General features: G+C 35.4%; 1 long non-coding RNA gene across 1 annotated transcript in view; it reads left to right on the forward strand.

Annotated features, from left to right (window-relative positions):
* Positions 1 to 16,125, forward strand: part of LOC139179347 (uncharacterized) — a 57,603-nt gene that overhangs the window by 13,337 nt on the left and 28,141 nt on the right. Inside the window, exons 2-3 of the long non-coding RNA XR_011563723.1 lie at positions 13,253 to 13,347; positions 13,857 to 13,920. This is a non-coding gene — a long non-coding RNA (uncharacterized lncRNA). The remainder of the gene's footprint in view (positions 1 to 13,252; positions 13,348 to 13,856; positions 13,921 to 16,125) is intronic.

Below are 16,125 nucleotides of genomic sequence, written 5' to 3' on the forward strand. Positions count from 1 at the left end.
TGAAATATGCTATGATTCTTTACTGTGTATTTTCAGATTGGTTTATTGTCCTGCTTTTAAAAAATGTTTCTATGTATACATTCTGTATCATGATGTTCATATTGAATGTGAAAGGTTGAAACCCAAACTTCTTCACGAGGCAGTGGTGCTACAATAGAGAATACAGTATTTCTTAAGTATGAAACAGACATTTTTCTCAATAAAACCTAAAAAAAAATGGTTAGGAATAATACCAATAGCATTAATGTTGAATCTAAAATATTCAATAATATATTATATTATCTTCCTGGAGCTGTATTACCATCTCACCACCTAGTACACATTTTTGAATTTATTTTAAATGTTGCATCAGCAAGTCAGTAATACTCATGCCTGTGGAAAACAAAGTTAAGAATTATAATACAGTGAAGATCAATACCATATTACCATTTCTGGGAAAATGGCTCTGCTCATGAAAAAGCTTTCCAGAGGTTAGTTTGCAATACTTTTAACAGGAAACTATTTTGCCCATCATTTTATGGTCAGGAATGACATGGCAAAGGAAGTCATAATCCTATGTCCCAACAATTAACTGAACAAAATTTTTATTAAAAATCAAGCATGGAATGATAATTATTCCAAATATTTCTCAAAAAATTCTATTCCCTCTTGCTAAAACCATCACACATGCACACACACATACACACTGATTTCTTTCACTAAAAAGGGAGTGCTTTACAGATGTTCTGGGACAAATGAATGCTTAATTTATCCTTTTTTATTACAAATTTTCAGCACAATGCATTATTTTAATACCCACCTCTCTAGTGATAGCATTCAAGTGATTCATGTACTCCAGCATAACAGGAAGGCCTGGCGGGCTGCAGTCTATGGGGTCATAAACAGTGGGACACAAGTAGGTGACTAAACAACAACAACATCCTATCTTTTAGAGGATTTTTTACGTATTCAAAATATTAAAATTAGTTACAATCTTTTTTCATTTTGATTTAGGGGATCAAAAACTTTAGCTAGTATTATCTGAATCTTAGCTAGCTCATTGATACTTCCTAAAGTTTTTTTGGTACTTATGTTCTTTTTTCTTTTGGTCCTAATAAAATATTGCTGCTAGTTATATAGAATAATTCATTTCTCCAAAGAATTTTCTAATTTCTTTTAGTGAAATCGAAATTTTTATGTTAGGTGCTTCTACCAAAGTGTTATTTCATCTTGTCAATTTCAGTATAGATATACAAAGATACAGGGAGAGATATATTATATATCTATATAATATTATGTATGATGGATGTTGGTATGACTATGAATATGGATATATACATATGTACACATATACACATGAGCATTTAATAAATGTAAGATAGTAATATAATGTCAATTTATATTATAATATTAAAATATATTATTGTTTTTCAGTAACTAAGTCATGTCCTAGTCTTTGTGATCCCATGGACTGTAGCATACCAGACTCCTCTGCCCTCCACTATCTTCCAGAGTTTGCTCAAATTCATGTCCAATTGAAATATATGTATGTTTATAAATGTCCAGTATGAACTATGCCTGTCTTATCTTGGTCTACTGAAATATGATATACATGTGTACATTGACACAAAGATTTTAAAAAGTGACATGTTATGTATGATACTTTGGCTCTAGGTAGTTTCATTAAAAAATATATTCTGGATATCATTCCAAAATAGTACATGGAAATTTTATGCATTGTTTTAGGAATATAGGCAATTTCAGGTATGGATCTGTCTTAGTGTATTTAGTCATCTCACATTTATGGGGTATGTCAAGGCTGTATATTGTCACCCTGCTTATTTAACTTCTATGCAGAGTACATCATGAGAAAAGCTGGGCTGGAAGAAGCACAAGCTGGGATCAAGATTGCCGGGAGAAATATCAATAACCTCAGATATGCAGATGATACCACCCTTATGGCCGAAAGTGAAGAGGAACTCAAAAGCCTCTTGATGAAAGTGAAAGAGGAGAGTGAAATGTTGGCTTGAAGCTCAACATTCAGAAAACGAAGATCATGGCATCTGGTCCCATCACTTCATGGGAAATAGATGGGGAAACACTGGAAATGGTGTCAGACTTTATTTTTTGGGCTCAAAATCACTGCAGATGATGATTGCAGCCATGAAATTAAAAGACGCTTACTTCTTGGAAGGGAATTTATGACCAACCTAGATAACATATTCAAAAGCAGAGAGATTACTTTGCCAACAGAGGTCCATCTAGTCAAGGCTATGGTTTTTCCATTGGCCCTGTATGGATGTGAGAGTTGGACTGTGAAGAAAGCTGAGCACAGAAGAATTGATGCTTTTGAACTGTGGTGTTGGAGAAGACACTTGAGAGTCCCTTGGACTGCAAGGAGATCCAACTGGTCCATTCTAAAGAAGATCAGCCCTGGGTATTCTTTGGAAGGACTGATGCTGAAGCTGAAACTCCAATACTTTGACCACCTTACACGAAGAGTTGATTAATTGGAAAGACTCTGGTGCTGGGAGGGATTGGGGGCAGGAGGAGAAGGGGACGACAGAGGATGAGATGGCTGGATGGCATCACCGACTCAATGGACATGAGTTTGAGTAAACTCTGGGAGCTGGTGATGGTCAGGGAAGCCTGGCGTGTTGCGATTCATGGGGTCGCAAAGAGCTGACCCGACTGAGTGACTGAACTGAACTGAACTGACCTGAATTTCCCAAATTGCTAATATTAAAAATAAGCCCATTATGAATAATGTTTGGCATATATTGTTTTGTATTTGTTAAGATATTTGCTTAGATTTCTAAAATTGGCTAGTGCAAATATAACTCAATAATATACTGAGAAATTAACTTACATAGCATTATTCCATTTTGGACATTAGCCAAGCACTGTATGAGTGTCTTTTAGTCTTGTCTTTCTAGCAGTTTATATTGAAACTTTTAGATCTTTTCTTAATTCAATATTTGAGAATTGATATTTCCTCTTGGCTTGCTGTTTATATATAAGGAGGATAAGCATGTTTTCATATGTTCAAGGGCTATTTGCAAAAGACTACGTTAACACATAAAGATGTAAAGAAAGATATGGAAAATATTTTCTGTAAATTATTGAAAAGTGATAGTAATGCTCAAACAATTGAACAGTAATATTTTTCTCATAATTATGGAATTTATTTTCAGGCATTCATTGTAAGAGCTCTTGAAACTGATTGCTGGAAGATATTTTAGAAATTATCTCATTCAAGAATATCAATATTGGTTGCTTGAAAGAGTCAGTATGAAAATTTTAAGAAATAAAATGTCAAGGATTTATCACAGAAAATGTTTATGTTTTACAGTAGGATAATTGTATGCATTAGTTGTCTTAAAAAAATACCCAGGCAATTATAACATATAGGAAGGCTTGAGAACCATTAATCAAATGCTCAGTTACAACTAAATCAGCTTGGTCAAGATCAGTTTTGTTTTTTTTTTTTAATTGAGATGTCATGTACATCTAATAGAATACATTTTTATAAGTGTAGAGCTTAATGGCATTTGAAAAATGTATGTATCCATGTAGCCATATAACTCCAATCAAAATATAGAGTGCTTTCATCTCTCCAGAAATGCCATCTACACTTCCCAGTCTCTCTACTTGTATGTAATAACCACAACAAACAGTTATATCAGTTCAGTTCAGTCTCTCAGTGGGGTCCGACTCTTTGCCACCCCATGAACCGCAGCACGCCAGGCCTCCCTGTCCATCACCAACTCCCGGAATCTACCCAAACCCATGTACATCAAGTTGGTGATGCCATCCAACCATCTCATCCTCTGTCGTCCCCTTCTCCTCTGCCCTCAATCTTCCCCAGCATGAGGGTCTTTTTTTAATGAGTTAGTTCTTCACATCAGATGGCCAAAGTATTGGAGTTTCAGCTTCAACATCAGTCCTTCCAATGAACACCAGGAGTGATCTCCTTTAGGATGGACTGGTTGGGTCTCCTTGCAGTCCAAGGGACTCTCAGGAGTCTTCTCCAACACCATAGTTCAAAAGCATCAATTCTTCGGCGCTCAGCTTTCTTTAAGGTCCAACTCTCATATCCATACATGACTACTGGAAAAACCATAGCTTTGACTACACAGACCTTTGTTGACAAAGTAATGTCTCTGCTTTTTAATATACTGTCTGGGTTGGTCATAACTTTCCTTCCAAGGAGTCAGCATATTTTAATTTCATGGCTGCAATCACCATAAATGGAGTCAAATAGAATGTACTCATTTTCCTTTTTTCATATAATACAATGATTCTGGAATTTACCCAACTTGTTTTTTGTAGTCTCTTCGTTTTTATTGTGGGCTTCCCTGGTGGCTCAGAGGGTAAAGCATCTGCCTGCAATGCCGGAGACCTGGGGATACTTTATTACAAAAATATATTCTAAATTGTTTATTCTTTCTCTTGTTGATTTCTTTCTGGCTTACTTCACTCAGTATGACAATCTACAGATCCACCCATGTTGCTGCAAGTGAGGTTATTTCACTCTTTTTTATGACTGAGTGATATTCCATTGTATGTATGTGCCACATCTTCTTTATCCATTCATCTGATGATGGAAATTTATATTGCTTCAATGTCTTGGCTATTGTAAATAATGCTGCAATGAACATTGGGGTGCATGCATCTTTTTGTATGTCTAAAGAAACTCATAATTTCATCATTTTAAGTTGGATTCTTTGCACTTATTCTACTGGCATTTTCTTTAGTTTCTGTATATGTAATTGGATTTTTGTTTAAATTTAGAAAAATGTTGGCTTGTATTTTTTTTAATGTTTTTGGGCCCTGCTATTTTCTTTTTCTGGAACTTTAATACATATATGTTAGCCTACTTGAGCTATTCTACAGGCTTTTAAGACACTTTACTGTTTTCAAAACTTTTTTCCTCTCTCTGTGCTTTTCAGTTTGGACCAATTCTGTTGATTTATCATTATTCTATCGACCCTTTTTTCTACTGTGTCCACTCTGTTGTTAATCCAGTTTACTGAGGTGTGGTTTGGCTGTGTGTGTATGTGTGTGTGTGTATGTGTGTGTGTGTATGTGTGTGTGTATGTGTGTGTTTTTTGTTGTATTTCTTACTTCTAATATTTATATTGTACACTTCCATAAAAGTTTCCATACTATTTATGTATTATCCTATGTGATGTTTCATTTCAATCTTTTCTTGTAGATTCTCTACCATATTCATCATGGTGGTTTTAAATGTATTTTCTGCTAATTATAGTACCTGTTCACTTTAGTTCTGTTTATATTGACTATATATCCCTTGATGTTGATCATATTTTCCTGTAATTTCATATGTCTGTTAGCTTTTATCACAAACTAGAAATTGTCAGTCATACATTGTAGAGAAAGTGAAGTCTTTATATTCAGCAAAGTGTGGAATTTTATTCTTGGAAGAAGAAAAACTGCTACAATATCATCTTGATGTTATGGATGATGGTTTTTAGTATTTCCCATAAGTGTTGTCCTTACTTATGGGTTGCAATTCTAGTTTCTAAAATGTAGACTTTCTCAAGTTCTGTTTTTATTATTAGAGAGTCAGACAATGTTGGAAAAATTTATAGAGGCATTCCATATATTCTTTACCTTGTTTCCTCTAGTGAAAGTGTCTCGTGTATTTATAGTAAAATATGAAAACCAAGACATTGATACTAGTATTATTGACAGCTTTTTCAGGTTCACTAGTTTTTCATGCATTATGGATGTGTGTGTGCTTAGATCAATGCAGTTTTATTATGTCTATTTTTCCCCACCACATTAGAAGTGTTACTTCATTGTCTTCTGCTTTCTATATTTTATGATAAAAGTCAACCATTGATGTTAATGTTGATAAATTCCATAATTGTGAGAGATTATAGTACTTTGCAATTGTTTGAGCATTACTACTGTTTTTCAAAAATTTACAGGAAATATTTTTATATTTTCTATACATCTTTATGTTTTAATGTAGTCTAAAGTTTTCAAATAGTCCTTGAACATATGAAAATATACTTATCCTCACTATATATAAAGAGCAAGCTGAACTGAAATATCAATTCTCATCTATTGAATTAGGGAAAGATCTAAAAGTTTGAATATGTAAACTGTTAGAAAGACGAGATTAAAACCAGACTTATATACTGATTGCTTAATGTTCAAAATGGAATAATGCTAAGTTTTAATCACAAGTTTGAGATGTTACTGAGTCCTTCTAACTTGGCAGAAATACAACCTCTAACACTGTGTTCCTAGTGGTAGAGATGATGAAAACTCCGCAGTACTTCCCTGGGCTGTTTGGAGTCATTCTTGCAGAAATGCTGGCTGGTGTCACCCAAGGATATATGGTATGTTTCTAGTCACACCCTAGGACTCCCACCCTTGTAGCTTATACTTTTCAGTTCTTGCAGGCTCAAACTGTGGTCTCTGACTCCTCAGCCTTAAGTGACAGCTACTTCTACTTGAGCTTCATCTCTTGAACACCCTGGCAGTGCCTTCAGAAAAGAAGGTGGATGAATGCAGATCTCACTTCATCATCTTCACCTTCTATGAAGATCACATTCCCTTCAGGTCTGCTTCTTTTGGTCCCTCTACAATGCCTTCTAAATTTTTGTGTGTTTGCTTCTTTTATTTTGGGGGGTTTTATGGGGGTTTTTTTGTGTGTGTGTTATTTCTGAATTGATAATTGTTATCAGCAGAGAAATAGATTGCTCTAACAATAGTTATTCCACTTGTTAACTGAAACACACGTACACACACAGCCTAAAAGTTGAGAATTAAGTTTTGTTCAGCTATTCTGTGTATGGGACGATGTAAGAGTCTGGGCTTATTGAAATCAGTCCTCTGCTATACAGATTAACTCCCTAGGGCCAGGGTCTTGTTTTTCTTCATCCCGAATCCCCTCAGAGTGCACAGTTGGGGGTGACTGTTTTGGCTGATGACTTGATGGCTTCAACATCTTTTGCTTACCAGTATGGTACGGTAGCGGAGAAGGCAATGGCACCCCACTCCAGTACTCTTGCCTGGAAAATCCCATGGATGAAGGAGCCTGGTAGGCTGCAGTCCATGGGGTCATCAAGAGTTGGACACGACTGAGTGACTTCACTTTCACTTTTCACTTTCATGCATTGGAGAAGGAAATGGCAACCCACTCCAGTATTCTTGCCTGGAGAATCCCAGGGATGGTGGAGCCTGGTGGGCTGCCATCTATGGGGTCGCACAGAGTCGGACACAACTGAAGTGACTTAGCAGCAGCATGGTATGGTAGATGAATTTTTTGTCCCTATACTGTAACCTTAAGCCAGGACCCAACTCATTTTTACTCACTGTAGTACTGCTCACTTTTTGGCATAAAACATTTTAAACCCTCGAACATATTCTCTGCCTCAGGAAAATTTAAAGTTTACAATAGCAAGAGAAACAGAAGAGACCCCATCCTCCTCCCCTCAAAAAAATACAAAAACAAACAACCAAAAAACTACATATTTCCAGAAAAACTATATATGTTCTGGCTGTGTTTCTCTGAAAACTAAGATCATTTTACTGTAGACAGGCAATAAAAGGAACAAAACAGTCTTAGTTATTCTGTCACCAGAGAAAATACACAAGTTTGTGGATCCTGACATACTGGGAACTCTACAGAGCACTCCTGACAATATCTGAGAAAATGATAAAACTTCAGTGAGAAATTGTTCCCTGGTGGGGATGTCACTATAGCCACAATAGAATAGAGATTAGGGGACTATCACCCCCCTCCCACCCTACGCTGTTTATAAAGCCTACTTCATTCAACTGTGATCCTAGAAGAATACAGACAGGGAAGCAAACTTGGTAATTGAAGGTAAATTCCCACCAGTTTAGGAAAATGGAAACTTCAATAACTTTAAGTTATTCAAGTTAAATGTATAAAGTAGTAATTATACAAACATCAGTGAACAGATTGACATTAGTAATTGATAAAATTTCAGGAATGGATTACAAGGTAAGCTTTATAAATGCCTCATCTTAAACAAATGAGATTAGATGGATGAGAGGAAAGTTGTTATTAGTTTTGGATGTATGTATATAGGTATCCAAGACTGTTTTCCATGGAAGAAACACATAAATACTAGAGGCAAGAAGAAGATCAGAAACTGTATATGTATCTTTCTTGTAAAATTAATAAATGAAAGCCTTAGCCAACCATATATTTGTGTATTACCAGGCATAAAGAGGAAATAGTAGATAGGAAAGTACATTTCAGGAGAGTGGAGGGGAGAATATTAAGACACATGTTTTAACTCTAAAATCTTTCATACAGTCAACAGAAAGTATGTATTCAAACTCTCTAGTATACAAGTACATAGTTTAAAGAACTTATTTCAGGAACACAAAATGTTCTACAAGTCAATTCCAAAGCATTAAGAATAAACCAGGATAAAAGAGGAAACTAAAAGCAAGTTTTGGCAACTCAGCTTCACTTAAGGGGTAATTGAACACTTAAAAAAAAAAAAAATCAATCCAAAACCGCCACTTATGAGAGCTCTTAGAATTTGTGGCTTTACCCTGTTTGCAGGATTGAGACATAGTAAATGAATTTCCTACTTCAGGAAAAATGCTGTAAGATTCTGCAGTTACAAATAAGGTTGATATTTGACATATGATATCATAGAATAGTCTGGCCCAAACTACTTTTAAGGCAGCACATATGAACTACTTTAATGACCTTCAAAACTTTAATGGCAATTTAATGTCAAATTAAACATTTCATGGAAAGAGTTTGACTAATGAATTTTTTTTTCTAAGTTGTTTTCTTTCATGTTGTAAGGTGGTTTGATGTAAAAAGAAAATAAAGTACAATAAAAATTGTTCTGTGTTCCACAACAATTTAGTTAGAGTACAGCTAGGTGGCCTATTGAGGATGCTGATGTTTTTCAGTGCAGTGCAGTGCAGTGCAGTTCAGTTCAGTCGCTCAGTCGTGTCCAGCTCTTTGCGACCCCATGAATCGCAGCACGCCAGGCCTCCCTGTCCATCACCAGCTCCCGGAGTTCACTCAAACTCACGTCCATCAAGTCGGTGATGCCATCCAGGCATCTCATCCTCTGTCGTCCCCTTCTCCTTCTGCCCTCAATCCCTCCCAGAATCAGAGTCTTTTCCAATGAGTCAACTCTTCACATGAGGTGGCCAAAGTACTGGAGTTTCAGCTTTAGCATCATTCCTTCCAAAGAAATCCCAGGGCTGATCTCCTTCAGAATGGACTGGTTGGATCTCCTTGTAGTCCAAGGGACTCTCAAGAATCTTCTCCAACAACACAATTCAAAAGCATCAATTCTTTGGCACTTAGCTTTCTTCACAGTCCAACTCTCACATCCATACATGACCACAGGAAAAACCATAGCCTTGACTAGATGGACCTTTGTTGGCAAAGTAATGTCTCTGCTTTTCAATATGCTATCTAGGTTGGTCCTAACTTCCCTTCCAAGGAGTAAGCGTCTTTTAATTTCATGGCTGCAGTCACCATCTGCAGTGATTTTGAAGCCCCCCAAAATAAAGTCTGACACTGTTCCACTGTTTCCCCATCTATTTCCCATGAAGTGATGGGACCAGACGTCATGATCTTCATTTTCTGAATGTTGAGCTTTAAGCCAACTTTTTCACTCTCCACTTTCACTTTCATAAAGAGGCTTTTTAGTTCCTCTTCACTCTCTGCCATAAGAGTGGTGTCATCTGTATATCTGAGGTTATTGATATTTCTCCCGGCAATCTTGATTCCAGCTTGTGCTTCTTCCAGCCCAGCATTTCTCATGATGTACTCTGCATAGAAGTTAAATAAGCAGGGTGACAATATACAGCCTTGACGTACTCCTTTTCCTATTTGGAACCAGTCTGTTGTCCCATGTCCAGTTCTAACTGTTGCTTCATGACCTGCATACAGATTTCTCAAGGGGCAGGTCAGGTGGATTTCCTCGTATTTTTATGGAGTGATTAAATTTAATAATTAACTTATTTAATATCATTTTATTACCCTGTAGAAAGTAGTTAAGTCCAGAAATATGGAGGCTTTGCTTATAATTTTGGCTAGCCACAAATCAATCATGTTACCCTAAAGAAATCTCTCACCTATTTTTGTATTCAATATTTAATAAATGTTTACTAAATGCTAGCCACTCTTACTAATTAATGTCAGATTTTAATCATTTATTGTAGTTGAAACATCAAATATTATTAGTGAAACAAAGCATTAATAGAGGACAGTGATAAATTCTTCAGAATTAAGAGAGAAGATAATTGAAAAAATACAGTATTTGGGATGAGAACTATAAGTGAAGAGTTAAACTTCAATAAGAATACAGATAAGGAAAAAGGTAATCTTTAAACAATAAGAGAAAAATGTGACTTCTAGCTAGCTTTTACATAAATAATGCACTGGAACCTATGGAGAAGTTAAAGAGCAAGGCTATCTCTCAGAGCCTCGTGTATTAAAATGTGTTCATACTTAATGCTACTTAGAAGATGACACTTGAAAAGTAAGTTGAATCTGTAAAGGGCCTTGGATGTGTGAAGGGCTAGGTGTTATACTACTCTCATGGCTCTGCTGGGATATTTCTCACTGGATTTTTTAAATCCCTCCATGGTAAAGTATATAATTCTTCACACTAAATTCATTTCATAAAACGTGAAAATGTTCTGTATATATTTGGAGGGAAGGAAGTGATTATACTTGCGCTGAAGGTTGTCACCATGAAATAGAACTGAGTCATTGGTGCAAGTATGTTTCTAAAAAGAGTGACCCATATATAAGAGTCACTTCCCACCATGATCAGTGTGTTTTGATTGCTAGTTTGTAACTGGCAATATTGATTCAAAATCCACACAACTCCACAATAATGGGGAAGGGTGGAATTAGATGTGGTAGAATCTGGAGCTTTGCAGCATCATGCTGTTCCATCTACTTGATTTCTTTGACTCTTCCACTTTCTGTGATCTATTTTATCTATTCTATGGGGTGAAACACAAACCTTAACTTTCAGATTCTCATTTGATATTGAATCTTTGTGTCTTATATCTTAATGTTTTTGTGCTTAGTAATCCAGTATTTGTATACTTTTTTTTTTTTTTTTCCTATTTTGGCTGATTCAGGACTATCTCAACTGCTACATCTGCTTTGTCTATATCAAGATGTTCTCCAAACATGTGAAAGGCCACTGAAGCATATAATCCAGTCTAGATTATAAAACATTATTTTTAAGGTCTATATGCAATGGTTCAGTATAGGTACATACTGTGAAATGAATACCACAATTAACACATTGATCATCTCACGTCTTACCTTTGTGTGTGTGTGTGTGTGTGTGTGTGTGTGTGTGTGTACACGAACATGTGGGGTGAAAACACTTAAGATTTACTCTCTTAATAAATTTCAGCTGTATAACGCAGTATTATTAAACTTAGTCATCAAACTGCACAATAGATCCCCAAAACTTATTCATTTTATGACTGAACATTTGTATGCTTTTGACTACAAATTTTTTCATATTCAATTTGTCTATCATAAATAAAATTCAAAAATTAAAAATAAATAATATAGTAAAAACATAAAAAATAGAAATGGTATTATTGTTTAAAGGACTATGATTTATATATATATATATGTATGTATGTATATCAGCTCCTTGAATATTGATAAAAATAAAAATAAGGAGTTTCTACCCATAGTGTATCCAATGTAATCATGTCCAGTATATTACTGTTTACCAAGGGGGGCATTTTTCAGTGTAATACACTACCACAGACTATTTTCATATAAAGTAGATTTCCCTCCACAGATTAGATTTCCCTTTCATATACATTCCTTTAATACCCCCAAGTGCTTTGATCATAATAGACAACTTACAACGTGTAGACACACAAAGCTGCAGGGCTAAGAAAACACGTAGTTCAGTTCAGTTTAGTTCAGTCGCTCACTTGTGTCTGACTCTTTGCAACCCCATGAATCACAGCAAGACAGGCCTCCCTGTCCATCACCATCTCTGGGAGTTCACTCAAACTCACGTCCATCGACGGTGATGCCATCCAGCTATCTCATCCTCTGTCGTCCCCTTTTCCTCCTGCCCCCAATCCCTTCCAGCATCAGAGTCTTTTCCAATGAGTCAACACTTCACATGAGGTGGCCAAAGTACTGGAGTTTCAGCTTTAGCATCAGTCCTTCCAAAGAAATCCCAGGGCTGATCTCCTTCAGAATGGACTGGTTGGATCTCCTTGCAGTCCAGGGGACTCTCAAGAGTCTTCTCCAACACCACAGTTCAAAAGCATCAATTCTTCGGCACTCAGCTTTCTTCACAGTCCAAATCTCACATCCATACATGACTACTGGAAAAACCATAGCCTTGACTAGATGGACCTTTGTTGGCAAAGTAATGTCTCTGCTTTTCAGTATGCTATCTAGGTTGGTCATAACTTTTATTCCAAGGAGTAAATGTCTTTTAATTTCATGGCTGCAGCCACTGTCTGCAGTGATTTTGGAGCCCAGAAAAATAAAGTCTGACACTGTTTCCACTGTTTCCCCATCTATTTGCCATGAAGTGATGGGACCAGATGCCATGATCTTTGTTTTCTGAATGTTGGGCTTTAAGCCAACTTTTTCACTCTCTTCTTTCACTTTCATCATGTAGAGCTGCACACAAGCAAGAAGTCAATGTCTTTCAGAAAATATTGTGCAAGTAAGTAGATAAACCCTGGAGGTATGGTGAAAGTAGCCTATCATTAGCAAGGAAAAGTAAATAGTGCAGTTAATTCTTCTTTTTTCCTTTACCATAGAAAGCAAAGAGAGATATATTATACATTGAAGCCAAGAGAGATTAAATACTTTACTCAGAATCACTTAGCTATAATTTGGTTCAGCAAAGATATGAAACCAGGTCTCCTTACTAACCACCACTCAAAAATTCATTTCCAAGGCAGACAATTTAGCAGAAAATTGTGAGGGTACAGGATCAACAAATATAATGAGAAATACAAAGCAGTCTAAAAGAGAGACTCATCTTACCCACATGGTGTAAGAGTCCTTTCCATTTGAGCAACCAGGAAAGATCCATTCCAGTTCCTAGTAAGGAGAAAAAAGTTAGGAAATAATGTAATCTGCTACAAAGTTCATTGTACATGTGTGAAACTAACATGTTTCATTGTTTTATATGTTTATGATTAATTAGTATAATTTCTGTTCTTTCTTAATGGTTTAAATAATCTCCATTTTTCATTTTTCTTTAAGAAATTTCTGGGATGAATAAACAGCTACACAAGATGGAATGATCAAGTCCTCCTGACAGTGAAAACTATTTAACTGCTCATGGTGGGAAGCATTAGGTAAGTATCTTTTCTACAAAATGATGCTTTAATAAGATTTTTTTGTGTGTTCTGTTAGTGTCTGCTACATTACATAGTCATAAACTATTAAATGTTTTTCTTTCCCAGAAGTTCCTTGGTAAATAGATATTAGAAATAGAAAACATTCTCCCATAATAGTGCTTTATTAAGAAAATTCACATTCTCTATCTCCCAAATCATTACTTAATCTAAAACAAAGTAACAAAACAATAAAAATAAATTTTATGCAATATTACTAATTAGACAAAAGGAAAAACAATAAAATGTAGTAAGAAACCATTTTAAATTTATCTTGATATTCATATGCAATGATTAGCAGATGCTGAGAAGAGAATAAGGAGACAGAAGAAAGCATTTTTATATTGACTGAAGGAGATTGGAGGGCTTTTAAAAGGCTATAATGTAGTATTGTTGCCATTGTAAATTATTTCCTTTTCTTGATACATGTTTTAAAAACCTGAAAATGTTACCTGCTTCTTGTATTGTAGATCTTCATATACCACACCTTCAGGGGATTCGTGGGAATTATTGATTGCTCTGGCATGACTGAAGGTATCAAATGATTAATTTTATTGTACTCAAAATAGAAATAATATTTAAGAACTGAAACAGAGAATAAAAGCTAGTTGAGTGAATATTCTTATAGTTTGTAATGAGTAGAGAGATAGTATTTCTATGCTAATAGTTTTCATGCCATTTGCTCCTAAATCTTTACCAATTTGAGTAACCAATCATTTGTGGAAAGGGAAAGCATCTGCCAAGGAGGGGAACCCTCATGGTTCTTTTGGCTGTTCTAATAATCAAATTGACACAAGACAGATTAACATTAGAAAGAAATCTAAATTTAATCATGTAAGTACAGCAGTCTCACAGCTTCCCTTCCCTGCTGGCTCAATTGGTAAAGAATCTGCCTACAATGCCAGAAATGTAGGAGATGTGAATTCTATGCCTGGGTTGGGAAAATACCCTGGAGAAGAAAATGGCAACCCACTCTAGTATTCTTGCCTGAAGAATTCCATGGACAGAGGAGCCTTGGAGGCTACTGCCCATGGGGTTGCAAGAGCAGATCTTGACTTAGCAACTAAACCACCACCACCACAGGAGTCTCATAAGAATATGAGACCCAAATAAGTGATCAAAGTAGGATGCTTTTATAATTTTTCAGAGATAGAAGCAATTATTCATGAAGATGTAATAAAATAGGAAGGTTGTTGAAGTAGCAAGTTAACAAAGAAGTAACAAATTTTGTTCCTACAGGCTTCTTGGCCTTGAACTTCCTATTTCTGGTGATAAGAATGTCTTCAACTCTCTTGATGGATAGTACCTTCACAAGCGAGATTTATTTCTTGCTTTCAGAACAAAGGGTAGGTTAGGAGGGTTAAGGTGTCCTTCTTGTATTGGCTGTTTTTTAAGTCACTTTAATTCAAAGTAATCACTATACCAAAGTGTTATATTTTGAGGTGACCTGCCATGACCCCCATCACAATACAACAGTAATATTTGAATGCTGACATTTAACAAAGTAGAAACGAAGATGATAAAGGGAAGTAAATTGTCTCATCTCTTAGGTTGTGAGATAAGTATATATCAATGAATAGATCTAAATATCACCAGAACATTTGCAACTTAGACTCTTACATGCTTTTTCATTAAAATTTTTTTTTTTTTTTAATTTCTGTTAAAATCCCAGAGGAGTGTTCTATTGAGGTTTGGGGTCAGTACACCTTTCCATGAATCTTATGGGATTGTGAAGACACTGAGTTTTGTTTAGACACGAGACAAGTGCCAACAAAGAGCAGACTCGTCCTTTTCCAAATAGGATAGTGTCAGACCTTGGGGAAAAGAACTCCAACAAAAGTGAAGGAAATCTAAACCCCCAAGATCATAGTCAGAGCCTTTGAAAGGGGACCACTGGGAAATACAGACTGAGGGTCAGGGGGAATGCAAGAGTGGAGGGCTGGAGAAAGGATGCTTTAAATTTAAAGTCAGGTGTGTCAAAACCTGTGTTTACCCCATAATTGCACATGTAAAAAACTTACTTTGGGCTTCCCAGATGGCCAATATATGTATCATTATATATTCCAATATAATTTTAAGGATGAATGAGGACAATATATGTATAATATATAAATATATTTATATATTATACATATATATATCTACCTAAAAGGTAGATATAACATTTATTAATATAATGGCTCCAACACATGGAAAATTATTTACAGAAAAACAGTTTTAATCCTTCTACTAATTGATTTATTTCAGAAAACTTCATGTAATGTATTTAAATACCCCAATATTGTTTTTATAAATATTCCACTAGTAAAAATTCCACTGTCAAAAAGAAATGCCAGCATTTTAGATATATCTATTTTATTTTTACTCACTGTTGACTTTAAAAATATATAGATCACAACATTTATAAACCAAACAAGATTCCACTTAAAAGAAGTGGTTTTTATCAAACAGATGATTGTGGATCTGTCTGTAGGCACAACCCATTATCCATCTGATTCCTAAGCAATATTATTGCCAATGGGTGTTTTTGGTACTCAGACTCATTTATACAGTTCCCTGTTTACATATAATTATATAAATAAATTTTAAATTAAACTTATATTAGAATATCCATTTTGATTATAAATCTCAATATTACTAACAGCACCTGAAGGCTACCTTACCATTCAAAAAGTGAAGGACAATCTCAATATATTATCTATAAATCTACTAGGTAAGGTGATTTGGTATGAAGGTTGG

Source organism: Bos indicus, chromosome 24, assembly GCF_029378745.1.
Source record: "Bos indicus isolate NIAB-ARS_2022 breed Sahiwal x Tharparkar chromosome 24, NIAB-ARS_B.indTharparkar_mat_pri_1.0, whole genome shotgun sequence".
NCBI classification, from domain to species: Eukaryota; Metazoa; Chordata; class Mammalia; order Artiodactyla; family Bovidae; genus Bos; species Bos indicus.